A 14679-nucleotide genomic window follows, 5' to 3' on the forward strand; every position below is an offset into this window, starting at 1 on the left:
TAGTCCATTGCTATTTCGTTGTAAAGGCATTGCTATTATTTTAGTATGCCATTGCAAATCCGTTTCTATTCAGTTGTTAAGATTTTAGTACTTCGTTGCAACTCCATTTCTATTCTATTGCTAAATTTTTTAGATTCCATTACAAATCCATTTCTATTGTATTGCTAAACTTTTAATATTTCATCGCAATTCCATTTCTAAGCCATTGTACAAATTTTAAATATCCGTTCTAATATGTTGTCAATCCATTGCTAATTCATAGATTTTAAATTTTCTTTTTGTTACTAATCCGTTGCTAAATTATTATTTTTTATAATTTTTTTATTATATTTTTTGAAACATAATATTATATATACTTATTATACATCCAACAACTATTATAATCATTTCAAGCCATCTAACAACAATATTAATTCTTCATTCAGTAACACCAAAAAATTAATAAAGTACATATATTATAAAATATGCATAATATATCAAAGCACACATAAAGTACATAGAGTACATATCATACGTATTTGTAAAGTATATATACCCAACAAGGTTCTCATATATAAAACAAAAGATACTAAAAAATGAAGACTATGGAGTTCCTAGGTGCATATCACCACCACCGATATTCTGTCCATCTCTATCGCCCCTCGATGTATGACGCTCCGAAGTAGATGCCTAACATCATACATTAAGAAATAAGAAAATGATAAAAAAAATCACAAGTAAAGAAAAAATAAAAATACTATTTTTTTATCTCTTGTGGAGATGAAGATGGTGCCATAGGAGTATGTTGTATGTTCGTTAGCGAGCGCGTCCAACCAAGAGGAGAAATCCATCAAGTATCTAGCCAATTTCATAGTGCAGACTGAGGAATTGAAGGAGGAATTGCAGTAGGATTCCTTTCTGAAGATCCAGGATGCTCAGATGTAGAGGATGATGGCATCAGTGATGGATGTGGAATAGTCATAGCCTGATAGATTTGCTGTATCGTTTCTAAACTATTGTTCATCTTCTGTATATCATTCTTGGGCGGATGCATTTTTCGAGCCAATAGATCGCAGGCTGTCTTGTTTGGTTCAAGATTGTTGTACTAGATACACCTACAGATGATGGGTTGTTAGAAACAAATGTATGCTGAGTCAATCTAAATACATGGAAACATGATGCATTTAAAATAATAATGGTGGTAATAAAAAATAAAGGTTGAATTATGGTGAAGTAGAGGAATACTTGGTGGCTGCAATACCCTAGATAGAAGATTTAGCTACTAAAATGTCCAGCCATCATGACAGCCAAAAGGTGATCTCATCAGCAACAAACTTTGAATGACATTTGTGGCATTACTTCAAAGCATTTAAGGAAAAAAATGAGTCTAAGATTTAATTTCCACACTGGCAGTCTCTTGATTTTTCAATTGTCATCAAACAGATGATAGGCTGATAAAGTAGATATCGCAAAGACAAATGTATTCTTACAAAAACATGATTATCCACTTGACCCTTCACTGCTTAAATATAATGGTAAAAAAAAATAATTATAAAGAAAATGCTACTGACGTGGTCTCTGAATCAGAGACCAACCCAAGAACCACGATAACTAAATATATATAACAAAGTTCCATATGCAAGTCAACGACCATCATTGGTTCTGTGAGAAGCCAGAGATTTATGCATTCAGATCATTGCCATGGCTTTTTGGACAAGAGAGATATGGCTAGATAACATCTATATGAACAAAAGATATAGAAGGCAAAAAAAGATCCGACATCATGGATGTGCTTCTCTCCAATTCAAACTAGATAGTTGACAGCCCTTGCTCATCTAGTCTTCTTTATTAAGCACCAATAGTGGCTCATCCTGTCTTCTTTATTAAGCACCACCAACAGTGACAAACATATTTAAACATATTCAAATGCTTATTTGCGGTCACTCTTTTTCTTGAACTATTATTACTAGTGAACTAATGAATTTACAGATGGGTCCAACTAAATAAAAGCATATAATCAAGAGGATGATTGTATAGAAAAAAGATACTAACCAAACATCTACTGTGGGTGGTTATGCTAGCCGAACCGCCAGCGTAGGCAAGCCGAGTTGATTGTTTGCGGTTCTTTGATGCAATATCTGACTTCTTCTGCTACTCTTCTCTCTTCCATTTATCCATCAAGCTCCTCCACTTTGTAGTGGTCATACCATCAGATGGATTATCAATCGTCTCCACTAAATCATCAGTGTTATTTCTTTTCTTCACCTCTTTCCTCATAAGAAAAAGTATATGACGAAAGTGGGCTCCCACAACAATCTCCCACACATGTCACACTAGAGCACGATCAACATCAGTAGCAAATGTATATTTTTTCTACAATTAAACAATACAACTATATCATATCAACTAATAAACAATAAAAAAGTGAAACATGACCAATTCAAAAATTACTAGTGCCTTTTAGCCACTCAATTTCAACTTTAGGGAAGGTTGGAAAAGGAAGCTCTTTTACTCTCGCATAAATCCCTGCTTAATAAACATTTAGTGTAGCATATTAACAAATTGCAGAGGCCAAATTTGAATTCTTGCCAGAGAAGTGACTTGAAAATATAGAGAGAAGATCAAATTCCATAGATTGCTCATATTGTCTTAAATACAGATATAGGATATTGCAAAGAATCAAGATAATACAAAATATTATAGCAGTCAGACACTCAAAGAATCATATACTGAATAATGCTGAGGGTAGCGTATAACAGTGTAGCTAACATGTCTACTAGATTATTTATTGAGTTGGTTCTTCGAGAAAAATCTGAGACTAGAACATCTTCCTAACAGCTGGATTGGCCTCTCTGATCATGTGCCAGCATGATCAGGTGCAATTTACTTCTCTTTCATAGGAACAAACAAAAGAATCTCCTTAGATAACCAAGAGAGCATTTTTAGGATAGGAAAGCAATTGATTTAGAGATAAGGAGTAAGAGTACTCAGCTTTTCTCAAGTTAATAGAATACCTATGCCATGTTTAACTTTCCTGATGTCCATCCTTGATATTTCAACCACTGGAGAATGATATAGAGGTCCAACCGACCAAAACTACTAGATAGAGAATGGGGTAGATGGCAAAGTTAATGAACAACGTGGTAACCAATGGCCTATCAACATGAATGGAGCAAGAAATCTATGAATCTTATATCCAATAGTCCAACTGAAGGCTTACAAGGGCCCACCAAGGTAAAAAAAAGCCTACAATGCTATATCCAAGCAGTCACATCCACCATTAATCCTAATAAAGACTAAGATCAATATGTAAGAAGTTTGATGATCTAGGCCTAAGAAGTCCGGTAAAGACTAAGATCAATGTGTAAAAACTAAGAATCTTACTGTCATAGATGATATTGACAGCCTATATTCACAAGTACAACTATAACTTTTATTGCTGAAGATAGATGATGAGTTAATAGCACGGTCAAATATGAAATAGGATTTATAATGGTATAAGTGTAGACAAGATTAGCACTGTGATCAATGAGAGTACATCTTACATCATTAGATAAATAATTTATATTCTCAAGCCTATTATTGGATGGATGTCTGGTCTGGACACCACCTTTCAAGATCTTTTCAGTATCACGTGAAGCAGCAGGAAGAAAGAAGAAAAAAATAAAAAGAAAAAACAATCAAAATACGTGGATCAGCCACAAAAGGGCTCGTTTCTACGGGGCATGCAAACTTCACTATGAAAAAGAAATTTTACAAGAGGAGACCTCACCCTCAACCCTTGTACACCCAATTCTCTCTCACTAGAAGTTTCCCTCACAAAAGCTCTCTCTCTCTTGGAAGACCCCCTGAACCCCTGAAGTGCCTGGCGATCGCTGTCCAGGAGCCTCCTGCTCCTTGTCTCTCTGTGCTTCCACCTCTCTCTTCTCTCTTCTTGGGTTCTGCGCGGCTGAGAAAACGAACCACACCACTCTCTGTTCGTCACAGGCCTTTTTAAAGGCTTAAACTGGGTTTAAACCTAATTAGATTAGGTTTAGGTCTCCTAAACAAGCCAAATCACGCTCTTGAACCGTCGGATCGTCATCGGGAACTCACTGGGCCGTTCGATCGCGATCGGTCCATGGAATAGTACCGTGGACCACGTGAAACGCGTGGGAAATGCGCATGCGATCCACAGGCCCAGCCGTGGACCGCTCGGTCCACGGTGGACCGGTGTAAAGGGCCAAGCAGGTCGCCTGCGCCTGGGCCGGCCCGCGTGCGCGGGCTCGTGCATCGGCTGGGCCGCGTTCCGCCTGGGCCTCGCGCCCGGTTGGGCCGCGCGCCCGGTTGGGCCGCCCGCACGCCTGGATCGCACGTCCCACGTGCCGCCGCCTGCGGCCGTGCCGCTGCTACCTGCCGGCGGTCCTCCACCGCCTCGAGTCTCGTGCTGACTTCAAAAGCTCGTATCTCCTTCATCCGAGCTCTGTTTCGGGTGATCTTGGTCTCGTAGGACTCTATTTTTCATTGCGAACCTCGCTGTGAGCTCAATGTGGGCTGAATCTCGAGGTATCAAATCTTAACAATCTCCATCTCGACTCGATATTCAGTCTCCTCCAAACTCTGAGAGCTTCTGGATCTCCTCGCCCCCATGCCCTGGGACAATCGCCTGCTGATCATGGATGGGCAAATATGGGAGTCAAGCCAGGCTGCTCGATCCCATCTTCATCATATGCTGTGCTCCTCCTGACCTAAGACCTGCTCGGGGTATCGTCCTGCAGCAATAGGAATCTCACCTTGCGACGTCGCCTCTCGTCCTCCTGAGTCTCCTGTCTCGTGCCCGATCCACCTCCTAGAGCTCCGCCTCCTAGAGCTCCACCTCACTCTGGACTCCACCTGGCTCCCGAAGCTCCACCTTGCACTGGGCTCCCCGCCAGGTAATAATATCCTCTGCTCCCCTTCTTTCCCTTCAGCATAATCCTATCGCTGCGTAACACCCTCAGGATTCCTCCACCAACTACTGTCCTGTAGCCTCTTGAATCCAGTCTGCTAAGTGAGATAAGATTCTGCTTGAAATAGGGTATGTATCGAACCTCCCTCAATCTCCTCACTGCACCATCATGTGTCCTCCAACTGACCGTCCCAATGCCTCTGATCGCACAGCTCGATCCATCCGGCAGATATACAGTGCCCTCACTATTCTCCAGGGAGTCAAACTGCTCCTCTCTGCAACATACATGATAGGGGCATGCAGAATCTAATATCCACTGCTGGGAAGAAGTAGATACCTCGTCAGATATCTCAAAGACATCTCTATCTGAATCGCTACTGGCCGTTGCTATAGCAGCCACCGTCCGATTTTTGAGTTGAGGGCAATCTCTGGCTAGATGCCCTAACTCCTCACACCGGTAACACCTGGTTTTGCTCAAGTCCCTCCTGGACTTAGACCGCCCTCATTGCGATCTCCTGTCGCTTCGTCTACCGCCTCCTGCTCCTCCAGAAGCCACCAAAGCTGAGCTATCGCCACCTGAGCTCGAAGTTGGGTTCTCCCTCCTGAGAACCTCGTTCTGGAGTATCGCCGCGGTGACCTCGTCCATCTTGATAGTGCTCTTCCCCACTAGAAGAGCAGTCACCAAGGACTCGTACGAAGGGGGAAGCGACGCCAGTAAAACTAGCACCCTGATCTTCTCCTCAACGTTCTCGCCAATGCTGAGGAGGTCGGTGAGGATCTTCTGAAAGTGGCTCAAATGCTCCTGCACGCTTTATCCCTTAGTCATCTGCAGTTGGTAAAACTGCCTCCAGAGAAAACGTGTGTTGGTGAGAGACTTCGCCATGTACAACTCCTCGAGCTTCGACCACAGCACCGTCGGAGAAGTCTCGCTCAGCACATGAATCACCACCTCATCCGCCAGGTACATGCGGATGGTACTCACCGCCTGCATCTGTAGCCGTTTCCAATCTCGCACCTCCATGGTGGTCAGCTTCTCATCGCACAAGAGAGCATCGATCAACCCTTGTTGGATGAGCACGTCCTTCATCCTTGCCTGCCACAAGGAGAAATTGCTCTTACCATCGAACTTATTGATCTCCATCTTGATTGTTCCTGTCTTCTCCATCTTCAGTCTTGCTCACCACCGCTGCAATCTGCGTCTTTGTACCACCTTGCTCTGATACCACTTGTTAGATGGATGTCTGGCCTGGACACCACCTTCCAAGACCTTTTCAGTACCATGCGATGCAGCAGGAAGAAAGAAGAAACAAAACAAAAAGAAAAAATAATCAAAATACGTGGATCAGCCACAAAAGGGCTCGCCTCCACGGGGCATGCAAACATCACTATGAAAAAGAAATTTTACAAGAGGAGACCTCACCCTCAACCCTTGTACACTCAATTCTCTCTCACTAGAAGTTCTCCTTACAAAAGCTCTCTCTCTCATGGAAGACCCCCTGAACCCCTGAAGTACCGATCCAGGAGCCTCCTACTCCTTGTCTCTCAGCGCTTCCGCCTCTCTCTTCTCTCTTCTTGGGTTCTGTGCGGCTGAGAAAATGAACCACACCACTCTCTGTTCGTCACAGGCCTTTTTAAAGGCTTAAACTGGGTTTAAACCTAATTAGATTAGGTTTAGGTCTCCTAAACAAGCTAAATCACGCTCCTGAACCGTCGGATCGTCATCGGAAACTCACTGGGCCATCCGATCGCGATCGGTCCACGGAATAGTGCCATGGACCGCATGAAATGCGTGAGAAATGCCCACGCGATCCACAGGCCCAGCCATGGACCGCTCGGTCCACGGTGGACCAGTGTAAAGGGCCAGGCAGGCCGCCTGGGCCTGGGCCGGCTCACGCGCACGGCCCTGGGCCGCGCCTGCGCACGGGCTGGCCGCTGCCCGCCTGGCCGCACGCTCGGCTGGGCCACCCGCCAGCCTGGGTCATACATCCCGCGCGGCTGGGTCACGCATCCGCGTGCCATCGCCTGCGGCCGCACCGCTGCTGCCCGTCGTCGGCCGCCGGTGGTCCTCCGCCTCCTCGAGTCTCGTGCCAATTTCAAAAGCTCGTATCTTCTTCATTCGAGCTCCGTTTCAGGTGATCTTGATCTCGTTGGACTTCATTTTTTACCGCGAACCTCGTTGTGGGCTCAATATGGGCTGAATCTTGAGGCATCAAATCCTAACACCTATATTTTTAGATCTATGGTAAGAGACCCTCCAAATACATGGAACATAAAAACAGCAACATTCAATGAATTATTAGGATGAGGTGGATGTTAAGTGAAAATTAGGAAGCTTAGGGTTAAAAATAGGAGAATTGCAGGAACAAGACTAAGTTAAGAAGCTTGTTGATAACCTGTTAGGAAATTGACTTGATACAAGCTTGTTCAGCAAAATGTTAATAAGGCTACACTAAACTACACAAGAATAACTAACAACAAGTCAGTTTAAAATAGTAAAATATATTCATCCCCTACCTCTCCATTAATGAAAAGAATAAAGAATATAAACATCCAGAGAAAGAGAGAGAGAGGGGTACCTAGATGGATGCAAACGGCGGTGGCTGTGCAGCGACGGCGATGATAGTGAAGTGATGGTGATGACGGCAACCAATAGGATGGACCATGAGAGAGAGAGCCATAGAGAGAGGGGCTGTACCTGAGAGATCTTGAGAGAGGGAGAGAAAGTGGCCCAACGGAGTCAAAAAGTGACAGTGGCAGAGGCGGAGGCAGAGCGACGACGATGGTGGTGGAGGTTGAGCGATGACGACAGTGGCGGCCCTAGGGGAAGCAAACAATCGTGAGAGAGAAAGTGAGGGAGGGAGAGGGAGAACCCAGGGAGGACGACGGCGGTGGTGGAGGGAGGATGACGATGAGGGACGGCTCGATTCGGCCGATGTGATGGGACGGTGGCATGGTGAGATGACGCACCAAGGCAGTGGGGTCAAATGGGGGAGGGCAGGGTTGCGAGCACCAGAGCGGGGGGGGGGGGGAGGGGCGCGGGTCGCATGGAGAATCATTCGGCGAGGGGTGCAGGGGCTGCTCGATTGAGAGAGAGAGAGAGAGGAGATTTAGGGCTAGGAGGCTCGATTGGGAGAGAGGGAGAGGGAGAGGAGGTTTAGGGCTAAGAGGTTCGATTGAGAGAGAGGGAGAGGAGAGAGGAAAAGGGAGAAAGGGAATGATAGGCTAATAGAAAGTTAGGGTTTGTTATTTTTTTTAAATTAACAACAGATTAAAATTTCATTATAATTCAGTTGCAAAATCGCTTCTCAGTGAGTTTTTCTATTTCCATATTAGCAACGAAGCCATTGCCATTTCAATTTCGTTATGAATTTTTTTATTCTTAGATTAGCAACAAAATAAATTTGGTTATAAATCTGTTGTAAGATAATAAAAAAAAATTTGCAATTCTTTTAACCAACTATTAGCAATAAAAATTAGTTCATTGTAAATCCATTGCTATATTTTGTTGCTAATCCGTTGCAATTTCATCGTCAATAATATGCGAGAACCTCCCACAAAATTTATAACGGACTGAAATTTCGTTGCAATTTAGTTGCAAAATTGCTTCCTAGTGAGTTCTTTTATTTCAAAATTAGCAACGAAGATGTTGCCGTTTCAATTTCTTTGTAAATTTTTTTATTTTCATATTAGCAATGAAATAAGTTTAGTTATAAATCTATTGTAAGCTAATCAAAAAAATCTGCAATCCCTTTAATTAACTATTAGCAACAAAAAATGAGTTCGTTGTAAATCCATTGCTAAATTCTGTTACTAATCTATTGCAATTCCATTGCTAATGATTCCCAGGAACCTCCCACAAAATTTAGCAATCTTTTTTAGGTCTATTTTTATTTTATTATAAACTTTTTGTGCCTAATCCATTGCAAATCTGTTGTAAATTTATTTTTTCAAAATTAGCAACGGAATTAAGCATTCCGTTGCAAATCCATTACCGATTAACAATAGATTAGAAACAGATTATGTCTATTGCAAAATTTTCATTGTTAAATCACATATTTCTTATAGTGACTAAATCATGTTTTCTAGAGTTTCTTTCCTCAAGATGTTTAACATCTATCAAATACTTTCCATAGTAATCATGCACATCTTTTAAAATCAAATTCTCTATATCATACTAGATTTTAACATCAACCTCAATAATAATGACAAAAAAACTCCTGATCAGTTCCTAAATTTAAAATTTTGAATTACAATTTCACATACGTCCCAAAATCTTGAATAAATATAAATAGGATCTTTTATCCTGATCTAAGATGGCAAATAAAAATTTTACTAGCAACCTCAACAACAATGACAGAAGAACTATTGATAAATTTATAAACCCAAACTTTGAATTGAAGTTTCATACACACCATATAGTCTCCAATAGATATAAATAAAATCTATTATTTAGATTTAAAGATGGTAATTAAAATTATTAATTATTCTATCAAGATGAATACTCTATAATCTCAAAAAAAAAAAATCAATTTCCATCCATGAGGAACATAATTATTTATAATATTTTTGAATGTATATTCCTCCTGCATGTCAGTTTATACATGATCCATACATTGGATTCAACCTCGAAGAATATTTCAATCAAACATCACAAAGTTTTTCTTAGTTCAAACATTTAACACATTGTTATAAATGAATTGTATCCTACCACTAAGTAATAAATTTTAAAACTAAGCAATATCCATATCAAATTTGAGCTTCCAAATTCACTTAAACAATTAATGATAAAATTATTAATCACAATGTACAATAAAATTTCATGATAAATTCTTGTACAATTACTTTAGATCAAAATCTAACTAATCATAATATGATCCATAAATTATCTATAATATATCAAATCTTAAGAATCATAATTTCTTAGTGATCTTTTCATATATAATCTCATGCTTAGAAAACTCATTAAGATAACTTACAGTATAATTATCAAACAAATTTACATCCCATGTTCCTGGTGTCTACCCATCTATACTAATCCTTTGTAGAAGTTTGTCATATGCTTTATCCATTTATACTCTAATACCATATAAATTGTTACATCCCTAATTTGAGATCGCGAGCCAAGGGTCATGGCACCCACCATATACTCATGGAGAACTCTCTCTATAAGCATGCAAGGTATCTCTTTATGATATTATAAAATAATAGTAAAATAAATAATCAATATTTTAATATTCAAATAAAATTTTAATAACTAAATCAAATATCTTATAAAATAATATTCCATAGCTTGCATCAACTTCAATATATCCTAATCTGAAATAAAAATATCAAATTTTGCTCCTAATTCAATCTTCTATAATGAATCTCTAAGTCAAACTAGTCCTCTAAATCTATAAAAATAGTAATAGATAGAGTAATGACCTAGATAACCTAATAAGCAATGTATGCTTAAGTTAGATAAATCAAGTAATATATTAATTTAAAATTTAATTAAAAATATACAACACTAATCAAAATAAAATCTATATGAATATATTCTTTTCAAAATTTAATTTTTAATTTATTTTTATTTATAAATTAATTTCTTTCAAAACATCCAATTCATCTCAACAGCCATGAACTACGACAATATTTATATCCTATGGTTAGGCCAGAATAAGCTCAGAATAGTTAAAGCACCAATGTATAATCTTCATTAGCAGGATATCGATATACTAGCATATAATCTCCACTAATAGGATGTCAATATACCGTAGACAACTCTCACTAACAGAGTATTGATATATCAGCGTACAACCCCCACTAGTATGGTGTTGATATACTAGTGCACAATCTTCATTGATAGTGTATCGATGTATCAGCATACTACCCCCACTGATTGGATATCAATATACCAACATATAAATCCCATTAGTAGGATTTCGATTTATAGTTAGACTACGAATCAAAATCCATCTCGAATCAAACATCTATTTTCGATAAAATCAATTTTATATTTCAATCGAACAATACATAAAATCATTTGGAATCAAAATCAACCGATCATAACTCCATAATAGAATCAATATATTCTATAATGTATCAATCAATATTTTACAATGAAATAAATTTAACAAATAAATATCATACTTTATTTTCATAAATCAAAAATAATACAATTCAAAATTTAATGATATAAATACTATATAATTTACTGATAAATCTAAAAAAAGAGATGTATTACTTACCTCACATGTACTCCAATCAGTCCAAATAATTTTATTTTTTTTTTTCAAAATCTTCAATTAATAGATCATATCATAGTATCTCACTATTGGATATCTTCTTGTCGAGATGACTACACTCTTATATAGAATCAAGTCTAATAATTAAAAATGATACAGATAATTAAGAAAGATAAAATTAATGGATAGTTGCATTTAATGATTCGGATCGATCTTGTCATCTAACTTCATCCTATCAAGATTAGACTAGAATATAAATGGTTAAATAGAGATCAAAGGTGATCAAATTAGTAATATCCGACAAGAGTCATGATAGAAGCCAGTATGGTGCTTGATGATCAAAGATCAATTTAATCAAATAATTTTATTTAATCAAAATTAGATTAAGATACAATTGACTCCATAGAGATTAAAGATGATCAAATCTAATGAAATCTGACAAGAGTCTAATAGTAACAACCAACGTTTTAGTCAATCTGATCAAGATAATTTCATCAAATCATGATTTGAATGTGTACAGATGGTTCAATAAACATGGACAATCAAATCTAGTTGATCCAATCTTGGCTAGGATGGGTGTCGGTGCATGGTGCAGTAATCATGGATCAGGATCTTTCACTAAGCTTGATCCAAATCATCGAAAGAAAATCTTTTTTTAGATCAAATCATCCTAAAAAGATAGTGGAGAGAAAGAGAGAAACAATCTAGAAAGGAAAACTAGAGAGAAAGTAAAACTTTCTAAAGAAAAAATGGAGAAAGAAACAATTTCAAGAAGAGAAAGTGGAGAGAAGAGAGGAGAGAGAAATAGTGGTGCAGACCGTAGCTATGGCTAGCAGTGGCTATGGCAATAGTGGTGCTGTTAAGAGTCTATCATCAATGGTTAGTGGCAAAGATGGTCAGTAAAAAATCAAAACAAGCTGAAACCAAGGTAAAATAGGGGTTCAATTTTCTAGAAATAATCTGATGATTGCTGACCAGAATCAAAGCTCCTAAGGGCTAAGAAAGATAGAAAAAAGTCAACCAAAATAAGTTCTTGGCATCGTACTTGGCTTCTCGAAGGCACTCGGCTACAATTTCTAGTGAACCTGAGAAGAGGAAAATGGTCCTTCTCAACGACAATTAGAAGCCAATGATGGTGGATTTCACAAAGGACTCGATCCCTTTACATAGAGGTGGAGGGGGAGGAGTTGGACTCAACTTTGATTTCCACTGAAAAATTGGAAGGAAGTCTTCTTCATTAGCTTTTTTTATTTTCTTTTTTTCTAGTGTTTTAAAATTCATGCAAGATCTTTTTTTAGCTAAGCTTTACAATTCGTGCAGTTGGATTGGAGTATTAAAATTAGAGGTGAAAGTGATATGGATATTATCCGTCTGGATTTATTTTCATATCCAAATTAGTCTGAATATGGATAGAATTTGAGGATCTGACTAATATCCATATCTGTATCTATATCCTTTAAAGACAAATGGATATGGATATGGATAGATAACTATTCGATCCGTATCCGAATATCCAAATCTGCATGTAATCTTATATAATTTTATATAGTACTCATTAGTTTTTAAAAAAAATATGCAATCATATAAATATGTTATTAACTTGATTTATCATCTATTTAGTAATATCTTTGATTCTATGTCATAAAGCTTAATTATTTAATTTGTATCTATAATTATATGCATTCTTCTAACATCCAAATTATATCCATATTTGTTTAAAATAAATATGGATATAATTTTTTGCATATGAATAATATCTCTATCCATATTTGTATTTGCCATACAAAACAAAAATGTTTATGGATATGTTGATATCCAACTTGTATATGATCTGATTTCAACCCTAAATTCATAATAGAATAGTCAAAGAGTTTGTTGGGCCAAATTATTGCGTGCACAATGTATATGATCATGCTAGTGCATGTCATTAATCATCGAGATATGCTAGTGATTGTTCCATTCACCTTGCACTCTATTTAGCAATTGGCCCACAAAGTACACCAAGTGATTTGATGGTGTGCACTAGCATAATCATGTATACAATATATATAATAATTTTTTATTGAATTGAGGCTTGTCCCCACTATCCTAAAAGCAATATCATTATGGAATACATCTCGCAATACCACTTGCAAGTTGTCCCAAGTTACTCCAGCAGACTAAAGGGTAGATTTTTCTACATGTGGGTAGGTGGAGTTGTTCAGATGGGGACACAATTTCTATTTTTCTCTATCTAGTGGGAACTTAGTATGCAACATGATCGCTCCTGCAGCTTGGAGGATTCCACCCTCATAATTTCTAAGAGCAAATCATGCACGCACTTGAACAACTCTGTCAATATTGAATATAACCTGACTAACTTTTGAGGACATCGATCCAACGAACAAGGTGTATTAATTGGGACCCCAATGACCACAGGTAAGTTGGCTAGGGCCATCCATGCCAAAGCCCATCCATATTCTTCACCAAAGCCAAAGCTTTTCACCTCATGCATTAGAGAAATTATTTTATATACTACATACAGCATATGACTATGTATACCACTTATTGCGATAGATTTCTAATCCTGATTGGGGAGACTAGAATTGAATGGAGGCCACAAGCACTATAAGACCTGCAAAATAAGTCTTGACTAGAGTTAACTCCAGTGAGGATCCTCCGATGCTTAAGTTAGAAAGCTGGAACAGAAGAGAAAGTGTATGAGAGATAGTATACACGTGCCTCCAGGGTCCCTTTAAAACCTCTTTTTATAGATAGAGGTGAGAGTTATTTGGAGGCAATATTCTTGATCCATTTCGGCCGATTTGGATGCGGTATGGTGAGATTTAGGGTCGAGATTTTTGGGATGTGGTAGTTATGCCTGCCTAATTTATTTAGGAGCAAGCTGAGCTACTTTGAATTTAAAAAAAATGTAAAATTCTCAAGTTAGATTTGGCCTGACTAGTAAGCTTTGATCGATAGGTGGCATTGCCAGTAGAGATGAGAGTTGCCCCGATGCTTGTGGCTAACAGTTCATGACCAAAGTCAAGATGGGTGGCCAAAGTTAGGATTGACAACCGAAGCCAGAATCGATAAGATTTTTTATCAGGAGGTTCCATCCAGGATGGATCAGCTGGAAAGCAAGGATCGGTAAGGTCCGAAGTCATCTGGATCTTTCACTAGTTTGTCTTCGGCTTGGATGACATATTATCCTCCAACACATACCCCCCTTCTTTCAAGTTTGAATCAGAGTTGGTTCGGACGAAAGGAGTACATTTGTTCTGACCTACCGAAGACACGTCCTTGTTGCAGCCGAAATAACATGTCCATGACTCTGAGGCAAAATAGAGGGTCATATTAGAGGTTAATCATGATCGAAAAAAATAGAGCAATTTATGGAATTCGAAGGACGACGCACTTTGTTTTGGGCATGACCTATAAATGAGCCATCCGACAGCTCTACGAGACAATGAGAATGCGCCAGATGTTGATCATCTAATGGCTAGAGGTGATTTAGTATCCGGATTGTACTGCTCTTCTGCACCCATAAAAAGGGCCAAATCCTTC

Source organism: Elaeis guineensis, chromosome 11 (assembly GCF_000442705.2).
Source record: "Elaeis guineensis isolate ETL-2024a chromosome 11, EG11, whole genome shotgun sequence".
NCBI lineage: Eukaryota > Viridiplantae > Streptophyta > Magnoliopsida > Arecales > Arecaceae > Elaeis > Elaeis guineensis.